The sequence below is a fragment of the Lycium ferocissimum genome, chromosome 6 (genome assembly GCF_029784015.1).
Source record: "Lycium ferocissimum isolate CSIRO_LF1 chromosome 6, AGI_CSIRO_Lferr_CH_V1, whole genome shotgun sequence".
Classification (NCBI taxonomy): Eukaryota; Viridiplantae; Streptophyta; class Magnoliopsida; order Solanales; family Solanaceae; genus Lycium; species Lycium ferocissimum.
Genome location: NC_081347.1, coordinates 82,924 through 94,436, shown reverse-complemented (window position 1 = coordinate 94,436; position 11,513 = coordinate 82,924). Strand labels below are relative to the sequence as shown.

Here is an 11,513-nt window from a genome sequence, read left to right as displayed (position 1 = left end):
GTAGTAAATATATCCTTGGTGGAAATCTAAAGTTGGTCCTACTACACACTACTTTTTGAATTGAAGAACTTCTAGGTTAGCATTCAAACTGAATATACAATGAGCAATCAAACTGTGGCCAAATACAACTGCATAGTTTGTATTTGACAGACTGACTCAAATTGCATGCATATTTTTGACACTCCTCCACAAGAATGGATACACCAAAACATGTAAACACAGAAAACAGAAGAAAAGGATCTTGTTCATAAACTAGCAGCTAGAATGTACATGCCTCCCAAAAGAGAAAAGCGAACAAGAAGTATCACTGATGTATAGCGAAATAGAACATAGAAGAAGATATCTTCATGTCAAGAAATTTTCAAGTAAAGCCGCTAATAACAAAAACTTCTTCTCAACACCAATTGGGAAAAAGCTAATACCTACCAACCAAAACAAAATCATTATCATCCGAAACTTGGACATCTCTTTCCCCTATAAATTTTTCCCGTCCAATTTCCACAACAATCTTCACTAACTCCTCTCTCTTTGCCTCTGTAAGTGGAACATATGGAAGGCGAAAGACAGACGTCACAATTCCGAGTTGAGATAAAGCTGTATTTACAGCAATGGGGTTTGGCTCATGAAACAACCATTCAACCAAGGGCATTAGCTCTGAGTTCAAATTAAAGCAGGATCTTGTTGCTCCCTAACGCACACGCAAGTATACGCGGTCGTACAAGTAATATAGGATTTTTAAGTTCAGATATCGATCCCACAGAGACTTATAATTAACTATTTATCAAATTAAACTAATGCTAATTATCTAAACAAGAAATAAAATCCAAATTATATTTGTAAACTAATTAAAAATAAAAGAAAACAAATAATGAACTTCAACCAAGAAAGAGCAAATTTTTATCGAGAAGAGATAGATCTAGGGCTATGACCACTATCAATCCAGTTGAGTCTTCAAATCGTTCTACCCATGTGGGCATTACAGGATTGACGGGTTAATTATAACTTTTGATATTCTCTCGAACTACTCACAAGCCCTAGGATGCTACTATAACGCTTATATCTCTATGGTCGTCAGAGGTAACAAGAACACATTTATTTCTCCGTATTCAACTAAGTAGGGCTAAAGGGTATATCTCTATCCTCAGTAGCGAAACGATTAAATCGAACAAACTCTATTTATTCTTATTACGTACGTGAATTCCCTTTCTCAAGTTCAATTCACGCACCACAGATAGTGTTCAATTAGTGATCAAGTAATCAAATAATTAAGACCAAGAATAAATAAATAACCCAAAGATAGAAAATCAATAGATAGAAACGATAATCAAACATCAACTTTCATGTTTGTATCAAAGCCCTAGAACTAAAGAGTTTAGCTCCACATAGACATGGAGGAAAAACAACAAATCATCCGAATAAAAATATCAAAATAAGTGTTACGAGAGAGAAGATAAAGCCTCAGTAATACGCTCCATTTACGCTCTAAGCTCTCTCAAAAGTTGTGAGCTAAGGGTTTCAAGTAATCCCAAGTTATTGTAAAAACTGTGTAGAATATATATTTATAGGGTACCAAAAGGCCTGGGCTTTTAAAAACCAAATCCAACTCGGATCAGAAAAAATTGTGGGCTCACATTACACCCGCATCGCGGGTGAAACACGGAACCAACAGAGAAGGATTCAATTTTGTATATTTTCCTTTGCTGCCACGTACGTTTCTTTCCCCATTTCATTCCTTGCTCTTTTGCCCATATTTAAATTTCCCAAATTATACCATGATTATTCTAATGATTAGGCATCATGATGTCCGCCACTTCTTGTTTCTTTCTTTTCTTTTCTTCATTTTTCTCTTTTGTAATTTCAATCCAATTTTTGTTCCAAATTTCTGATCTTCACACCGCTTTATTCCTACAAAGTAAAAATATAATATTAAGCACCAATTAATAAAATAATACTCAAAAGACAATTAAAAGTACTAAATTGTGAGGCAACAATAGCTGAATATATGCAATTTTAGGCCGAACATCAGATCTTTCCTCCAAACATTAGTTTACGCATCAGGCCAGGAACCAAGTAGCTGGTGACGGAAATAACTCCTATGGCACCATGATCCCACCTTGAGACATGGCATTGATCATCATTCCCACTCCACACACAAGGGCGGAGCGGGATTTCCGCCGGTTAAAATATAAAAAGTAAACATACGAAGAAGTGTTTATGGGTTTAATATCTACTATGTATACATAAATAATAATTATAACCTTATAAAAATAGTATTTTTTTCCGCCGAGGAAGTTCGGATGAACACGCTCGGCATAGTGTGGCTCCGCTACTGCTCCACACGACTATCCCATTACTTGTATACTGCTCATTTCCAACGCACTCTGTCTCCGGCAAGTTAGGGCTCCTTGCTAATGTCTGAATTACACTTGGGGGAATGTCTTGACCAGTTCGTGATGGCACATTATAAATGATAGTAGGGCCCATAGGGAGCACACTGTCAAAGTGAGAAATCAAACCCTCTATTGAGGTCTTCCCATAGTAGGGACTAATGGGAAGAGCTGCACGCATACCTACAGCATATCCCTGTTGCTTCGTGTGTTTCCAATGACTTTGATTGATTCCCCAAAACAATTGACTGTGTGAACAATGAGCATGACGTGTTCATCCCAGCTCATCAATTGACCTCACCTGTAGACCCACCAACAATCACACCCCAGCACCATTTTCGATTTGCAAATTTACTAAGGCGTGATAAGCCTCAAGATCAAATCTTCCATCAGGTAGATATGGGGTTTTGATTGCAGTAATCAATCGAAGTGATCTTATGTCCTCAGCAAATGCCCTGCATAAGAGAAGGTCAAATGAGCATGTTCTCTTATAAATTTCCTTGATGTTGATATTCACTTATACCTGTTTGTTTTAACTAAAAGGGAAGTGTTTGTCCATTCCCATTCACGTATCATCGATTGTTGCTAATAGCTCATCAGAATAAGAAGATAATGAATGCCCCATCTTGTTCAGACAGCATTAACTAAGCATTTAATATACACTAGATAGTTCCTAATACTATTTATTCCTAGAAGACTGACTATATGAAATCTGAAACTGGCCTCACTACAAGGCTAAGAGTAGCATACCAAACAGATGAACCATTCATCAAATCACTCACACAAAGAGATGCTAAACTATGCTCAAGGAACCACCAGTGCCTTCTAATCTCGTATTCGGTAATATGTGTTACTAGCATTTAATCTGCCAACTACAAATTGCGTTATCTACTATTAAGTCAATTCTGATTGTCAACACATACTTTTCTTTTGCAAGTATAATTGGTGAATATACTACATTCTTTTCTGCTATTTCCTTCTCTGACTTGCATCGATATGTTTTCTCTTGAGCCGAGGGTCTATCGCAAACAATCTCTCTACATGTGAAGGTAAGGGTAAGGTTTGCGTACACTCTACTCTCCCTAGACCCCGCTTGTGTGCACTGCTAGAAAGTAGAGAAATTGCAACAGCTCTTTTGGCAACAAAAATAATATAGTTGGCAAAATTTACTATTTAGCAACAACTTAGTTTTATTGTTGGCATATATGATGAATCTTTTAAAAATGAACCTTTTTTTTCTATTGCCAAATAATTTAATTTTGTTGTCATGGTATTGAATGTTGTTGCAAAAAGTACTTTTAGCAACAACAAAAAAGTTGTTGCACGTCATTACAATAACAACCGATGAGAAAAGTTTATGCAACAACAACAAAAATGTTGTTGCCAAAAATACTTTTTGCAACAATAGTCTATCTATGGCAACAAAAATTATTTTATTGGCAAATGTCTTCTTTCTTGTAGTGGTGATTACACTGAGTATGTTATTATTGTTTTTGTTGTACCACATTCTTTCTTCTATCATCTCACCTAACACTTTCCTCAAATAGGATTAACTGTCCTTTGCTCTTAAATCCCCAGCAACCTGTGGTTTTTCCTGCCCTTTTCGCCTCTGGCAACTCTTGCAATAATCATAGTTGCCATTTGCATGGAGTATTGGGGAATTGAAAATAACCCCAAAAACGCCACTACATTCCAATTATATACAAATAATTCATGTACTCTTATCTGACATACCTAAACAAGAAGTGGCATTAATCCAATACGAACTAGACCACTCAACAGCAGTGTGCACTTCAACCCGCCAGCAGAGCAACACCTAACTACATGTCATTTCCTCAAACCAATTCAGAACAGTAAGAACACTGAAGGAAAAGAAAAAATTCTTGATCACATTAACCCCAAATCAACTCTGTAAGAGTCCTAAAGAAACTAAAAGTAGATATATACCCCTCCGTCCATATTTGACTTGGCACACCCTTTAAGAATGAAAGTCAAAACTAAGACACTAAAGACAATTTTGAACACCCGACCGCTTGAGCTAACTTTTTGCATTGGTTACAATGTAACTTTTTGCCGAGGGTGTTTGGGTGAACACCCTCCCAACCCTCTAAATCCACTCCTGCTTAAGAAGCAATAAATAAAATGGTGATTTTATTATATCACTTCTAATTAGCATATGTTGGGAAATGAATTGAAAATAACTATAGTACTTAATAATAAGTGTAAAATAGGTACAAAAGGTAAACTATCTCTTAGTTTTCCAAACTGGACAAGTAAAATTGGATATAGTGGATAAGTAAAAATGGACGGAGGGAGTACTACCTAGTTTTAACTTCAAAACCGCACATAGGGAGGTGGAAACTTGGAATTACTGCTGCTATTTGGGACCTCCATCTCCTGGCAACAAACAATAATCATTGAAATTATCACACAACTTATGGCTTTTCCAACTTGACCACCATTTTCATGATTTGAGTGATAAAGCACAAAACGTGAATGAAAACGATTTTATTAAAGAATCGCAGGCTACCTGGTATTTTTGAAAAAGCAATTGTTATAAGTATTGATCTCAAGCAACATACCTCTTTGTTTCAATGATATCGAAACTGTAGAAATGATAGCGACCTACAATTAAGGATGACATGTCTCCCTGTCGATAAGAGGAAGAGATGCTTAGTTTTTTATGGCTGTCAAAACAATCCTTGTGATGGAAATGACGACTATCGATTGCTTGAATTAGGAACCCGCTGAAGAATGTTTGTTTTTATATGAAATAATGGTCAAAACACAAAGTTGAAGTATCACAGTTTTGTGAGTTTTCTACCTGCTAGCAGGTGTGCATTTCATATCTCAACTATCACCAACTATTTATCAAAACATATCTCGAAGCTGCGCGTGACAACTTAATTTGCTCATAAAATTTTGTGTTTGATAAATACTTGATGAACTAAAAAGTGATATTGCTTTTTACCATTATCTCTTTATATATAGAAAGATTCTTCCCATCAAGGAAGAGACCGGTCATGATTGGTTGTCAAATTGAACATTTAAATCAGTCTTCTAATTTCAATACCACTTCAATAAAATAAAGGCACAATTATCAATATTTAAGGATAATACTCATCTGCTCAGTTCTAATGTGTTTTATGAGTACTTCATTAGATTTAACTCGATCCTTGAGGTTTACACTTATATTTTTAGCCCATACTAGTTTCTCATACGTGCGTTGCACGGTCGAGTCATGTGATCAAAATGATTTGATATCGCTGACGTTAGATTGTACACATTTTTGTAAAGAAGGTAATCAATAAAAGATTATACATGAAAGAATAAAGTACAAATATTTGTGAAAGATCAATATCGATCATCATATGGTGACTTATTTGTTGATGTCAAGATAATTGGATATCGTTTGAACATATCAAGATGAACAATCAACGTTTCATTAGATACATGTTTTTGTTTCTACTTATTTTGATTTTATAAGGTAAAATCATGTAAGTAAACGTATCTCACCTAATACTTTCTTGTCGATGATACTTCCGGTGTATTTTGCTTTCATTCATTTTGGTTGTTCTGTCATAACCAAATCTCTTATTTGTCGAACATTGATCTCCCTTTTTGAAGTGCATGTAAAGTTGATCATGTGAGAAAATATGTCACGTTAGATATAATCCAACATTGGAGATTATTTGATCCTAGGCTTTATTTTCGAACCAATTTGAAAAATATCCTTCATTTTCAGGAAGAAAAGTTGAATTCTTTTAAAGAACACATGCTTAGTAACAGATTAACCCATTATAATTTCTACATGTATGATATTGTTTTCAAACCTCTATAAATCATCCTTGTACCATTGCATACATTTGAAGAATCCAAATTTCTACGTACCATAACGGCATTGACGGGTGTATTTTCTTTCAGTACTAAGCTTTTAAGGAAAGACAAATATATGTAATAACCATCAGTCTTTTCCCCTACTATGTTAAATATGCATTCAATGTATTATTAGATACCTCATCTCCTTTTTGGAACTCACCATTATCATGTTTTGTCGTCCTCTTAACTTTTTTTGTCCTTCTAAGTATTGTTAATCCAAATTAAAGCTATTTCAACATATTTATATACAAAAACGAAATTGTATATTGATAATAATCATATTATTGTTTCTTCCTCTTCTCCTAATTAGTATCAATAAAATTTGTGTTGTATTTATTGGTAAAACAGAAATTTCATCATCAGTTATTTTCTCTTCTATATTTTCTTATACTTTTTTAGATTTTGAATATAATAGCCTTAAAAGCTGAAGAAGAGGTTCCCATTGATATATGCTTGTCATTACTTGAAGTGGCTTAAGTTAAGACGCAGGAAGATGCACTTTTTATATATGACCCCTTCTACTTACTCAGCAAGCATTGATCAAGTGATCCATGGCTAAATTAAACATATTCCTTTGTAGCATAACTGTTATAGATATTGTATTCTTCAGTTACATGGGAAGATAATTAGGAGAATGTTGCACATACCTAAAGAATATTATAGCAAAAGACCTAAAGTTGACCAAATATTAAAGAAGAAAATATTAAATGGGTTTTCCCTATCTCCTTTTGGGGTTTCAGTTTCTTGTTGTATATGTTAAACACTCTAAATCTTTAATCACTGTTAGGGTATTTAATTCAACACACAATAAAAAATTGTCATTCTACATACAAAAGAATAATACACATATAGTAGGCTACAACTTTTTCCTCTTTGTTTGTTTGTTTTTTTTTTTTTTTTTTTTTTTTTGGGTGTAGCAAAAGCCGCTTCATTTGCTTACATATTATATATTCCACGACCCTCTTTTTCTCGCTTTTGTTAAACTCCTCGAACACTATTTCAATAACCCTAAACATTTTAAATTTCATGTCCTAAAATCTTATTTAAAACTGGAAATTAAAATCCTTTAACTGAAATCGATAAACCTAAAGAAGAAAAATCTTTTGATGCATAAAGTGTAAAAAATAGATATGAAAGGAAATCGAGTTTCTATGTTTGAAATTTGACTTACCAAAAATGATGTTATAGAAGCGAAACTAGACGGTGACAATCAATTCAAAGCACAAAGGCAATCGTTAATGCAACAGGTGAAAAGTGGAGGAACATTCATATAGGCAATTGATTTTTAAAGGAAAAAATGAAGAGGTGGCAACTATTTGCCAAGAGCAACAAACATGAAGCGTTGGATGGCTATCGCGTAGGTATTATTTCTCTTTTTGTATGGCGTTTTTTTAATTTTAAAAGAGTATTTTAGTAATTTAACTTTTAACTTAATTGATTCCTGCTTTTAATATAGTGTAGATAGATAGATAGATAGATAGATAGCCTATAGATGTTCAACATTAGAAAAAAGCCAAACCAAAATTAAATTGACACCTTTAAGAAGCTTTTTGTTTATGACTAACAAAGCATGGAACAAATATTGCTCCTCCAATTAGAAATTGTTTATATGGAAATCCAAATCGTACTGCTAAAAAACCATAAAGCTTCTATGTTAAGAGTGTGATTGGTGTTATTGCCTCATTTTCTTTTGCTTTTAAGCATTTGATGATGCACACTAAACCCGTCAACCGGTTCGGGTTAACTGTATATTAACTACCGGTTCGGTTTCAATTTTTTTGGAACCGGAACCGGTTAAACCGGTAAAATCGGAACCGGACTGGTTAATTTTTTTTATTTTTTTTTATTTTTAAATAGAGCCGTTGGGCTGCTCTGTTGGACCGTTGGGCAACGGTCCATTTGCAAAAACGGCCGTTGCCAAACGATCCCAAACCCATTTTTTGCCCCCCCCCCCCCAACCCCCCAAACTTTTTTTTTAACACTTTAATCCATCCCCCACCCCTATATAAACCCCTCTCCATTTTCATTTTAATCCACACCAATTCACTCTTCTCTTTCTCTCAAATCTCAATCTTTCAATTATAGTTACTTTGCAACAATTAGCCACTTTAAATTTCTCTCAAATAAATATTATAAAGTCTTATTATAGTTTCAATTATTTATTTTGCAATTATAATATTGTTGGTGGAGTTGGTGATTTTGCAACAATTCGAAGTAGCTTTGGTGGATTTGCAATTCTAGCCGCCTTCACTTTGTTGAAAATTAGTCCGGCAATTTGGTACCTTCGTTCCAACTCTATCTTTATTTTTCGCAATTTAATTTATGCAATTTAATTTTTTGCAATTTTTTTTATTATTATTTATTTGAGTGTGATTTAAATTAATTCTATTTAATAATAGCGAAGAGATTTAGACGTGGTGCCGGTAGTAGTGGTATTGTTAGGGGTGGGCTTAATGAGGAAACATTTGTGGAAGAAACACTTAATTTAGGTATTGATGTTGGTGGAAATAATCCACTTTTAGGTCATGAGGCAATGCAACAACATTATACTGACACTTTTAATGAAATTGATGATGATGATGATGATGATGAAGAAACACAAGCCCCCAAAAATCCCATAGGAGATACATGTCCTGCACAATCACATACACAAGACAAACCGCTTAAAACTCATAAGTCAACCGCTAAAATTTAAAAATTTATGACTAAGGATAAGGAAAGCCATACAGCTAAATGTACCATATGTGGACAAGTATTTGCTTTTAGGTAAGAAACTAGTAAGGATGGTGGAACAGTTACACTAAATGGTCATATGAGAAAGAAACATATGGATGTTTGGGGAGAGCAAACGGGTTCAAATGTGAGGGGTATTCAAATGACGATAGACCCACGAACGGGTAAAAATTTTAAGTATGACAAGAAAAAAGAGCGTGTAGAAATAGCTAAAATGGTAGCTTATGATTGTTTACCATTTTCCTTTCCTTCGGGTTTGGGGTTTGTTACTTACATTCAACGTTGTTATAATCCGTTATTTGAGGTATTCCTAGAAGTACTTGTAGAGCGGATGTTATAGATTTGTATAAAAAATATAGATTTTATTTGCGCCATGTATTTAATTCTTTAAATTGTAATATTTCTCTTACTGCTGATTTGGGTCTTAGTCTTAACAAGTTAGATTTTTTTGCTATTACATGTCATTGGGTTGATGACAATTGGGTTATGCAAAAAAGAATTATATCTTTTTTATATGATGAAGGAAAAGGTCGTCACGATGGAAAAATTTTAGCGGTTCAATGTCTACTATTATGAGATTTTTTAACATTTATAGAAAAACACTTTGTATTGCTTTAGATAATGCTTCTAATAATACAAAGGCGATTGGTCTTTTAAAAAGAGAATTAAACCCTCCGCTAAAAAATATTTTTCATGTGAGATGTAGTTGTCAAATTTTAAACTTAATTGTTAAAGATGGTCTTGTGTGTTTTGACGATTCTATTTAAAAAGTTAGAGATGCGGTTGCGTTTCTTTTTTGTAATGCTAATAGAGGAAGACTTAGAGATTTTAAGAATGCTTGTGTGGAAAATAACCTTAGACCTAGGAAAATTCAAGTAGAAATTGAGACTAGGTGGAACTACACACATTTATGCTTCAACAAGCATATGAGTATAAGATTCTCATACAACAAGTTCACAACAAATATATATTAATAATGATGATTGGTTAAATTTTACGCATTGGGAAGATGTTAAGGAATGTGTTGAACTCTTAGAAATTTTTTATAATGCAACTCTTACTTTTTCTAAACACTTCTATCCCATGGTAACCAGAATTTTAGCCTACTTAGCGGAAATAGCTAGAGTTTTACAAGAGTATAAATATAAACCCGGTTATCAAGCGGCTATTTTTGATATGATAATCAAATTTAAGAAGTATTTTTTTCCATCCCAACTTTATTTATATTGGGTTATCTTCTAAATCCTTGTTTAAAAGTGTCTTATACTAAAGCATTGGTTGGTCAAATTTATACATTTTTAGAAATTGAAGAGGGAGTTCAACCATCTTTAGCTGAAGCCGAACTGACTATTAATGACGAGTTTAGAAAAGTTTTTACTCATTATTCTAATTTGGAAGAACATGCTACACCCGTTGCTCCACGCCCTACTACTTCTCAAAGTAGTAAAAAGGGCTTGTCGGGTTTGTCGCATTTAAAAGTTTTACATTCACAGTCAACTCCTTCTTGTAGTGCAAACTTTGATGAATATAACTTTTATTTGATGCGACCAAATGTGGATATCAAGGAACTAGATGAGCTGGACGTCTTAGCATGGTGGAAGAAATACAAGGCAAGTCATCCGATACTCTCAAGAATAGCTCGAGATATCCTTACGGTTCAAGTATCAACTGTGGCTTCGGAGAGTGCATTTAGCCAAGGAAGACAACAAATTGGAGACCATAGACACTCATTATCCGGCTTTAGCTTGCAAGTACTAGTGTGCATTCGCGATTGGATTAGATCGGAGCGACGCAACCATAACTTAGAAGCGGAGGAAGGCGAAGAGGAAGAGATTGAAGATTTGGTAGCAAGTGGACCGGACCAAATGGAAGACTTTGAAGATATCTCCATGGCCGAATATTATATGGGGAAAATTAACCAAATGATTGAGAATTGATGATTTTATTATTCTACTATTTCTTGCAACTCATGTATTATTTGCAAGTTAAAAAAAACTACAACTTGCAAATAAATATTATTCAAGAATGAATAAAATATATGGCTCATTGAGCTTTCTTCTATTTACTTGTGTTCATATTTTTACTTATATTAAGTTAGGAATATACCTAAAATATACTAAGAATATACTTATAATATACATATACTTAAATTAAGAACTAGAAAGTTATATACTTGAAAAATAACTAAAATATACTAAGAATATACTTATAATATATAGCATACATATATGTATATACGTATATACGAATTTATAAACTTAGAAAAAAATTAAGCTATAAATAACTTAAGTTATAATATATAAGTTATAAGTATACATAGTATACATATAACTTAAACATATATATATATATATATATATATATATATATATATATATATATATATATAACCTAAGTATATTGATATATATAAATATATTCTTACTATATTTTAGGTATGTGTTCGGTATGGAGGAAAACATTTTCTAAAAACTTATTTTTGGGGTGTGTTCGGTATGGAGGAAAACATTTTCC

General features: G+C 33.4%; 1 pseudogene; it reads right to left on the bottom strand.

Annotated features, from left to right (window-relative positions):
- Positions 1-2,193: 2,193 nt before the first annotated feature.
- Positions 2,194-5,182, bottom strand: LOC132058763 (4-hydroxy-tetrahydrodipicolinate synthase, chloroplastic-like; annotated as a pseudogene).
- Between the last annotated feature and the right edge of the window lie 6,331 nt (positions 5,183-11,513).